The 10,040-nt window shown below is 37.7% G+C and overlaps 1 pseudogene; it reads right to left on the reverse strand.

The window, feature by feature from the left end:
* Nucleotides 1-285: 285 nt before the first annotated feature.
* LOC103205118 overlaps nt 286-10,040 on the reverse strand; it is a 20,830-nt pseudogene continuing 11,075 nt past the window's right edge.

The following is a 10,040-nucleotide window of genomic DNA, read 5'->3' on the forward strand; positions in this document are numbered from 1 at the left end:
GAAAATATTTTAAATTTAAACATTTTAAACATACATTAAAAATATCCCTTTGCTTTGCCCCTGGGGAAGCAAGAAAAATTGAACAGTTTCATATACACCCCTCCCACTACCCCATATATAAAAAAAAAAGATTTGCTGGAACAGTCTTTACTGTCTGCAGTCCATGTCAATTTATACTCTTGGTAAACCAGTCCAAATTCTAAAGGCTTCAAACATTGCCCTGTTGAACAAAGGGAAAAAATCCATTTGGGGGCAAAGTTATCGAAGACTAAGGAAAGTGTGTCTTCAGTGTGAGAACTGCCTGCTGTCAGGTGATTTCTTGCTAATGTTTTTAAACATCTTGGACTTTTCAACCTTTGTGGCTTTCTGGTAGCCTAATCCACCACCTCCTTCTTGTTTTTTTTATGTTTGCCTTCATTGCTGTTCACATTCAGTTCAACAAAAGGAGGCACCTTGAAACCAAATGACAGAGCAAATCGAGGCAAATTCAAATGATTAACATTAAAGATTTGTTTCAGAGAATGGGAATCATATGCTCGAATGTATGACTTACATGCTTCCTGGGCTGACTTATGAAGGAAGTAGTTCTTTTCAATCAGTTTTTCAAGCTGAGATGAACATCAGAAATTTTGAACCAGAAAAACTCAAATTCAGTCAGTAGAAGCTTGGATTACTTCAAATAATGGAGGAAACCTAGTTCTTCTGGGCTCAAAATGAGCAAAGCATGACCTCTTCCATTTAAGACCCTGGCTGTTCTACCCACACGATCGATGTACTCCTTAGGGTCATCTGGAGGGTCACACTGAACATCCAGTCGACTTCAGGAATATCCAGCCCTCGAGCTGCCACATCTGTGCACAATAATATCCCTGAATCTGCATTACAGAATGGAAAGAATGTGGTTGTTGGCTTATTTTGCCTCTGCTTCCCATGAATGGCTAAAATAGGCAGATCAATGTTCAGCAACTCATAGTGGTATTTAACAGACATGCGGGATGAAGAGAACACCACTGATTTCTTCTTTTGTTTTTTTCTTAAGGAATGAAAAAAAGTAGAAGGAATCTTTTTTCAGAAGCACAAATAACATATCCCTGCTCAAGACCAACCACTGTTGCACTGGCTTTATCATCATCAACACCATCATACAAGGGCTCCTTTTACAGAGAAATCCTTGCCAGATCTTCAACTTTTTGAGTTTGTGTGGCAGAAAAACGTGTTGTCTGTCTGTGTTCTGGCAGTTTAATAATTTGTTTTAACTCCTCTTCAAACCCAACATCTAATATACGATTGGCATCAATAACCAGACACTGCAGGGTTTTATACATAAACACTGGAGTATTCTGCATGTGGTCTAGGAGATGGCCTAGTGTAGCCACAATGATATTAATCCCATTACTAAGTTTCTGTTCTTCAGCAGATCTGTTACTGTCCCCCATGACCAACCCATATGTGTGAACATGGTGTGTCATTAGCACCTTCAGAACACCAAAAGTCTGCATGGCCAGTTCCCTGGTAGATGAGGAAATAAGGACTCCTGTTCCATTCCTGGGCATGAATTTTACTTAATAATGAGTTCAACTCAATGAGATGGATTGAGATGGTGACAATGGTAATGGGCTCAAGTAGAGGCAGGATCATGGAGATGGTGCAGGATGGCGCAGGGTTTCATTTTTCTGTGCATAAGGTCATTATGAGTCAGAGCTGACTCAATGCCACTTAACAACAACAACTTATGATTTCTTGAAGTAGTCTTTTATAGTTTTCTTTGTACAGGTCTTCTGTGTCCCTAGTAGGATTTATTCCCAAATATTGTATTTTTTTCATAGCTATTGTAAATGGTATTGATTTCCTTATTTTTCAGCAATCTCTGCTGGTGTAGAGGAATCCAACTGATTTTTGGATGTTGATCTTGTATCCTGTCACAATGCTAACTCTCTGTATTAGTTCCAGTAGATTATTTACTGAGTTTCTTGGGTTTTCTAGGTGTAGGATCATATCATCAACAAATAGGTATATTTTTACTTCTTCCTTACCAAGTTGGATGCTTTTGATTTCCCTTTCTTGCCTTATTGCCCTGGCTAGGACATCCAATACAATGTTGAGTAGAAGTGGTGATAGAGGGCATCTTTGTCTGGATCCTGTTCTCAAGAGGAATAGTTTCAGTCTCTCTCCATTGAGAATAATGTTGGGTGTTGGTCTTGCATATATGGCCTTTATTATGTTGAGGAATATCCCTCCTACTCCTATTTTGCTGAGAATTTTGATCAGGAATGGGTGATGGATTTCGTCAAGTGCCTTTTCTGCATCTATTGATATGATCATGTGGTTCTTTTCCTTTGTTTTACTTATGTGGTGGATGTTGTTGATAGTTTTTCTATTGTTGAACCATCCTTGCATAACTAGTATGAACCCCACTTGATCATAATGAATTGTTTTCTTGATATGTTGTTGGGGTCTATTGGCTAGGATTTTGTTGAAGATTTTTGCATCTACATTCATGAGGCATATTGGTCTGTAGTTTTCCTTTTCAGTGATCTTTGACTGGTTTCTGTATCAAGGTTGTGCTTGCTTCACAAAATGAATTTGGGAGGATTCCATCCTTTTCTATGTTTTGCAATAGTTTGCATAAGATTGGTGTCAGTTCTTCTCTGAATGGTAGAATTCTTTGGTGAAATTGTCTGGGACAGGATTTTTTTTTTTGTTGGTAATTTTTTTATGACCTGTTCAATGTCTTCTTTTGTTATGAATCTGTTCAACTTTTCCACATCAGTCTGTGTTAATTTATGTAAGTGGTGTGTTTCTAGAAATGGGTCCATTTCTTCCAGACTTTCAAATTTTTTGGAGTACAGTTCTTCACAGCATCCTGATATTATCCTTTTTATTTCAGTTGGTTCTGTTGTGATGTCACCCATTTCATTTACTATTTGTTATTTGTGTTATTTCCCTCTTTTCCTTTGTTAAATTTGCCAGTGGTTTGTCAATTTTATTAATCTTTTCAAAAACCAACTTCTGTTCTTGTTGATTTTTTTCTATTGTCTATTTTCTGTTTCATTGATTTCTGGTTGAATCTTTATTATTTCCTTTCTTCTGATGACTGTAGAGTTTTCTTGCTGTTCTTTTTCTAATTGTTGGAGATGATGGTTTAAAGTGTTGATTTGGACTCTTTCTCCTTTTTTGATGTGTGTATTTATTGCTATAAATTGACCTCAAATCACTGCTTTTGCTGTGTCCCAAAGATTTTGATATGCTGTGTTTTCATTCTTGTTTGATTCAAGGAATTTTTGAATTTCATTTTTTATTTCTTCTCCTACCCACTCTTTCTTAAGGAGGGTATTGTTCAGTTTCCATGTGTTTTCTCTTTTTCCATTGATCTTCCTATTATTGATTTCTAATTTGATAGCACTGTGATCTGAGAAGATGCTTTGCAGTATTTCAATGTTTTTAAATTTATTAAGGTTTGCTTTATGGACCAATATATGGTCTATCCCGGGAAATGTTCCATGTGCACTGGAAAAGAAAGTATATTGTGCTTTTGTTGGGTGAAGTGCTCTGTAGATGTCTATAAGTTCAAGTTGGTGGATTGTGTTATTTAGCTCTTCTGCATCTCTGTTGAGTTTCTTTTCAGTTGTTCTACCTTTCATTGAAAGTGGTGTATTCAAGTCTCCCACTATGACTGTGGAGTCATCTATTTGCCTTTTCAACTCTTTTAAAGTCTGATTTATGTTTTGAGGCTCTTGAATTGAGTATGTAGATATTTATTATTGTTATGTCCTCTTCTTCTATCAATCCTTTAATAATTACATAATTTCCTTCCTTGTCTTGTGTGGTGGTTTTTGTCTTAAAGTCAACTTGACCAGAAATTAATATTGCCACTCCTGCTCTTTTATGGTTGCCATTTACTTGATATAACTTTTTCTAACCTTTTATTTTTAGTATATTTCATCTTTGTCTCTAAGGTGTGTCTCTTGTAGACAGCATATTGCTGGGTTTGATTTTCTTATCCAGTCTGCCACTCTCCATCACTTGAGTGGTGCATTTAATCCATTGACATTCAGTGTAATTATCAACAAGTATGAATTTGTTGCTGTCATTTTGTTATGTGCTTTTTCAAGGTGTCCTTAGTTTCTTTGTTCCATATAATTTTCTGTGCTGAGCTCATTATGTTTATGAATCATGTTATCATTTCCTTTGTTACTATAGTTTTAGTATTTGCTAAATATTTATGCTTGTCCTCTTTTTATTATGATATGATGGATTATCACTTTTCTTTGAGGTTACCCTGTGATATATAATTTTTCTCCCCAAGTTTAGAACAGTCCATTCTATCTTGCAATGCTCTTGACTTCCTCACCATTTAGAAGTTTGGTAACTACACAGTATTTTCCCTCTTTCTGGTTTGTAGTTGTCCTCATTTGCCAATTGATGTCTTTGGTTCCCTGTTTTCAATCTTGTAAGCTTAGTTTACTTTGAATATATCCAGAGCTGTAGTTTCTGGATTATGTCATCTTGTGTATTAATGATCAGTCATATCATATCAGGGAAGTTCTCTTTCAACAAATCTTGGACAATTTTCTCAGTGGTTTTCTTTTTCTCTTTCTGTTCTGGAATTCCAATGATACATAGGTTATTCCTTTTGATGGTATCCCACATTTAGTTTTGGTATTCTTCATTTTGTTTTGATCTTTTTTTCTGATTGATCCCTTCCAAAGAATTATTCAGGTATTTGTCTTCTATCTCATTAATTTCGTCTTCAATTGATTCAGTCCTACTTCTTTGTCCTTTCAATGTGTTATCTATTTCTGAAAATTTAGTATTAATCTTCTAGATTTCTATATGTAGATTTTGAATCATTTATAATTTTTCATTTCTTTTGTCATTTTGTTGTATTTTCTTCCAAAATTGTCCTAGGGTTTTGTCTGTGTTTTCCTTAATTTTGTCAGTTTTCTTTGATATGTCTCTCAATCCTTTGAAGATACCTAAATATAATTCTTTTGAATTCTTTACCAGGCAGTTCCAATGCTGCTTCTTCCTCAGCAATGTGTTCTGGGTCTGTATACTTCTTCTTGTTTCTACCACTTTATCTTGCTTCTTTTTGTAGGCTGTGATGATCTGTTGTCTCCAAGACATTGTGGCATTGTTGTATTTAGATCTCTGTTATGTGTTTGTGAAGAGCAGTTAAGGGTGTGTCAGACTCTTATTGGTGGTTGTTTACCATGGCTCCATTGGTGGAGAAGGAAGTGGTGGCTCTCACTCAGTAAGTGAAGCTTCAGGAGCTGTGGGTGTAGTGTGTCGTATAGGGACTGTTGCTGTCTCCCTCTCAGTTAGACAAAAATAACAATTAAATAGCCATCAAAAAAGTAAAAGAAAGTGGACAAAAAATACATCATGTAATAACACAGGAACAATAATCAAAAAAGGAAAAAAAAAAACCCACACAATATCTGGTGAGAGGGCAATAAGAGAAAAAATGGAGTGTAGGAGAATAAGAATAAGAATAAGAAAAAAAAATGGGAAAAATTCAAAAAGAAAAACAAAGAATGGGGTTAACCACAAGAAAGAAAAACATTGGAACCAGGAACAGGGAAAAGAGAAAAAGCTGAAAACTACAACCTGGAAAGGGAAGAATAAAGAATAATAATAAAAAGGAAACAAAATAATAATTTTTAAAAGAGACAAAAACAAACAAACTGGAAAAAAAAATCGGGGTAGGGTGGGGCAGGGCACCCAGACTCCATCCAAGCACACAGACTGGGATGGAATTCCTGCTGGCCTAGAAGGTGGGTGGGAGTGAGGGATGGCCACACCTCCATTCACCAAGGGGGTGTGGGGTATAAAAGTAACAAGGGGAATATCATACCTTTCCAGTCATTGGTGTCTGGAATGTCCTTGCAGTTCCTGGCAGGTGGAGACTATTCTTAAGTCCCTGGAATCTGGGAGAATGCTGTCACATTAAATATACAAGATGGTCAAACTGCTTGTAAACTTTCAAAATGGCTGTGCCCTCCAGACAGACAAAAGTCCACAGCTCAGCCTGCCTTTCTCATAGTTGCTTCCCCTTTTATTCACCAGCCACCAGTGCAGTCCTCCATGCAGCCCCTGGCTAGCAGAGCTGATTTTTAGATTAGTTTTTCTGGTAGCATAGTGCCTGTGTTGGATTGGGTTCTCTAGAGAAACACAAAAACCAGCAAAGTATATATATATATATATTTATAGAGAGAGAAAGAGAGAGAGAGAGAAATTTATCTTAGATAAATGGCTTACAAGCGTGTAGAAGCCAACAAGTTCAAGCTGAAAAGTTCGTCTCTGGAGGGGGATAGGGCCCAGGGCCGTCTGGCTTTCGCACGCACGGCAGAGGAGTTCAAGTCACAAAGTTCGTCTCTGGAGAGAGATGGGGCCCGGAGTCATCTGGTTCCCGTAAGCACAGTAGAGCCGAGAGAATCAAGCTGACACGCAGTGTGCTGGTCGCTGTTCCCAACAAAGAATCAATCCGAAAACCTCCAGGGCGAGCAGCGAGCTGCTCGCTCCAGGAAGTATATAGTCCAGAATGCCGTTCTTCCAGTTTGTCCCTGGGATAGTATTGCAGGTAGGCCACACCCCTGGGGAAACTCCCCCTAGGCCGACCGGCCGCTTAGAACGCAGTCATGTGATCCATCATGGGAACCACCACTCACAACTGGAGTCCAGCCAAGTTGACACATCTTCAACTATCACAGTGCCTAAGGCACTTACTTGACTGATAACCAGAAGGGTGGCAGTTCAAACCCACCAGCCACTCCTCAGAAGGAAGGTTGGGCAATGTTGCTATGAGTCGGGGCCGACTCAATGGCATGTAACAACATCAAACACCACTCAGCAATATCCAAGCTGTCTGTGCCATCAGGATTGCTGCCATATCGCAGCTCCGTATGTCTCCTGTTTTGGTGTTTTCATGCAAATTCTTCTGCTAGTTGAATTTTAGTCCACTTATATATCCCTCCCTTCAAAGCTCAGGGCTCCAGGATTATCTTTTGTATCTCTGTTAATTGGTTCTCCTTTTGTTTGTTGAAGAGGGTCTGTGCAGTCTTTCTGCCTATTCCGCCATTTTACCAGAACTTACCTATCCCTTTTTAAAAAATAGTTTAAGTGTAAGCTGAAGAAAACACTTAGACTTTTTCCTGGGCTAGTGAGAGTAGGTGCAAATCCTCATGTATGTTTGCAAAGGAAGGTGAGAAGCCCATTCACTAAAGAGGATATAGTTTAAAAATGAGGATTTGTGGGCTATTAAACTTTTTAAAATTCAAGTTACTTCTTCTTCTTTTTTTTTAATGGATAAAACTCTAAATTTTCTAAAGCAGCTTTTGGTTTCCAAATTAGTATAGGTGAAAAGTAAGATGCCCATTAGGCTAAATTGGAAGCTTTTTCATTCTTCTATATTTGCATACATTAATTTCTTAGCAGTGCCTAAGATGTATAGGGATCCTCTTTGTCAAAGGTCACTAACCTTCTTACTTGATGCAATGAAATCAATTGTCAATACAAAATGTGTTTGAATTTGATGAAATAAAGCTTTGAGCTTGAGAAATTTTAAAAAGACTTAAAACAAGATATTGAATTGTTGATGCCACTCAGTTGTTAAGAGGGAGAGGGACACTTTATTTAGGGTTCTCTTGCCTTGTCTACATTTTACCATGCTGCTGCTGCCTCTGCTACAGCCAAGTCTTTGTAAATCTGCACTGCAGGGTACAACATTTATACACTAATAGCTATTGCTGAAATTGCTCACTACTCTCCCATTGACTATTCTTCCCAGAAAAGGTATAGACATAACACAAAAGAAACCAGGTTGTAACTTTCAAAAAGTCTTAAGGATTATGGATAAAAAGTATAACATAGATGCACAATTAGAGCATCTTTTCTTTGCAGGCGAAAGACCATATAAATGTTGATGTCCCCAGAAAAATAATAACTACAGTCCAGCAATACACTTTTCAAAGTCTGGATTATATATTAACTGAGCACAATGGGTGACTCATAAACACCACAAGTAACACACCAACAATCCATTCCAGGTTTTACTACATGTAGCCTTGTCTGTTCCCTTTCCAGAGTCTAGTGTGACCTTCTGGCACTCCACTCCATCTAATCATTGTACCTTGGGAATATCTGTTCAGATAACACATTCCACTCTGCAAGAGAATGCAATTATTAGTGGTGCAGAGCAGTCTAAAATCAGATATCAAAGAGAAGCATTTCTGTAAAACAGAGGTTACAGATTGTTGGTCAATGGACCATATCCACTCTGCAGGCATATATTATTTAATTCCAGTTATGAATTGCCATTGAATCAAATCCAACTCATCACTTCATACGTGTCAGATAGAACTGTGCTCCGTATTATTTTCAATGGCAGATTTTTTTCAGAAGTAGATCATCAGGTCTTTCTTCTGAGGCTTCTACGGGGGAACTTGGCCCTCCAGCCTTTCAGTTAACAGCCAGGCACATAAAAATTTATTACTTTTCAACATTTAGACAGTGGGTGATTTCAGATAAATATCAAAAGCATTAGCTTATTTTGAAAAATTTAAATATATGGCAACCTTAAATTAATATTCCTGCATGAGGCAAAGTTAAAACTATTTCTTTAACATGAGCACAAGCTCTTGGGTTACTGAAGGTCCCATCTGGCCCACTTCACTTGTTTACCTCATCAGCCTGCATTGTGAAGGCATTTGAGATTCAAACTGTGCTTCAAAATCTGCAATGGTGTAAGTCCATTAAAATAAATCTAATACATGTTGTCAAAGAGAACACTAGATTTCTCATCTGGAATGGTGCCTTTAGGTCCTTCAAAAGATATACTTATAAGTTTTCTCCAAAAGAAAAAAAAAATGAGTGAATGCTTGATTTAAATTCACATTTAACGATTTGCATTAAAGTTATCTCTCCAAAAGTGTAATTTGCTTCAAAGTTAAATTCTCACTTCCATCCTTGCAGTTCAATACTCATTGCCAAGTTTTAAATGACATTTTCACAAGTGTCAAAAAACTTTTAGCTCCAGTTTTTACCAAGTAACCCATTGGAAGATTAACTACGTGCTTATAATATAATGGCAAAGAAAGTCCAATGCAGGCCATCTTGTCACATGAGAATTAGTGGAATCTAGAGCAAACAGTAGAACAACCTGCATCATGATAGAGAACGGGACTGATCCTTGAAATGGAGGATACTTTGAAGAGAGAGTGTAAGGAATATCAGTTTACTTCAGTTTTAGCATCATAATCAGTACGTATTAGGTGTATTGAAAGGATAGTCCTGCATCAGGTTTGCAGACACAAGTGTCAACATTTGTTTTCTCTTCTAGTTCTTCTGGGATACACAAATTTCACTGAAAAAGAGAAGTACATAAGAACATCCAAAATGTTCATTGTGAGTGAGCTTTCATCATTTAAAACTCATTCAATCATTTGACAAATCTTTATAAAGCCTCGAATCTGAATTATTTGTTAAGGCTGCAAAAGGAATCTTTCCCAAAGATTGAATAGTCCATTTGGAGAATTTTCCACATAAAAATCATTATAATACAACTCTCACTGCTGATGAGCCAGATCCGCCTCATAGCGACCCCTCCTTGGGTTTCCAAGGTGATATCACTACAGAAGTAGATTGCCCAACCTTCCTTCTGAGGAGTGGCTGGTGGGTTTGAACCTCCAGCCTTCTGGTTAGCAGTCATATGCCTTAGGCACCATCAGAGCTCCTATTTCTATAGTAAGTCCCTTAAAGTAGCTTTAAAACTGTCTTTCATCATCTCAGAAAATAAGTGTCTAAATCTTATAAATAAAAAGGCGCTTAAAATTTCAAACAAGGATTTGCAGGAGGGAGCAGTCTTAGAGTTCCTTAAGAATAATCCAGGCTCCAGAATATGACTAGTCTTTTATCTAAGGTCTGTGAAATGGAGCCTGAAGGAGGAAGAGCACAGGGTAGCTGCTGGTGTGGACCACAAGCACGGGCCTGACCTAGAGGTTGGGTCTCTCCCATGCACAGGGGCCCCCAGAGCACAGCAC

The sequence above is a fragment of the Orycteropus afer genome, unplaced genomic scaffold (assembly GCF_000298275.1).
Source record: "Orycteropus afer afer isolate SDZICR_OR568_19922 unplaced genomic scaffold, OryAfe1.0 scaffold00270, whole genome shotgun sequence".
Classification (NCBI taxonomy): Eukaryota; Metazoa; Chordata; class Mammalia; order Tubulidentata; family Orycteropodidae; genus Orycteropus; species Orycteropus afer.